We start from the raw sequence: 546 nt of genomic DNA, 5'->3' as shown, positions 1-546 counted from the left end.
AGAGGCCTGGGACAGGGGTCAGAAACGCTCTTTTCTCCTTAGGGAGAGCAACTATATACTATAAATAAGTGAGGAGACTCAAATGGCCACGCACGCTCCTCTGGGTAATATGCAAATAAGGGAGATGGAAATCTCCCTTATTTGAAAAAGCAATAAGCTTGAGCTCCCAGCCTAAAGCATGAAACAGAGCACGATTCGCGTCTAACACAAACTCACTGTTTTCACCGTCCTGTAACTCGGCACCTGAGAGGTGTAGACCGTGTTTGAAAAAGCAATAAGCTTGAGCTCCCAGCCTAGAGCGTGAATCAGAGCACGATTCGCGTCTAACACAAACTCACTGTTTTCACCGTCCTGTAACTCGGCACCTGAGAGGTGTAGACCGTGTTTGAAAAAGCATTACGCTTGCGCTCCCAGCCTAGAGCATGAATCAGAGCACGATTCACGTCTAACACAAACTCACTGTTTTCACCGTCCTGTAACTCGGCACCTGAGAGGTGTAGACCGTGTTTGAAAAAGCAATAGGGGTCAGAAACGCTCTTTTCTCCT

The sequence above is a fragment of the Eleutherodactylus coqui genome, unplaced genomic scaffold, assembly GCF_035609145.1.
Source record: "Eleutherodactylus coqui strain aEleCoq1 unplaced genomic scaffold, aEleCoq1.hap1 HAP1_SCAFFOLD_42, whole genome shotgun sequence".
Taxonomy (NCBI): Eukaryota; Metazoa; Chordata; class Amphibia; order Anura; family Eleutherodactylidae; genus Eleutherodactylus; species Eleutherodactylus coqui.
Note: the sequence above shows the minus strand (reverse complement) of the source record.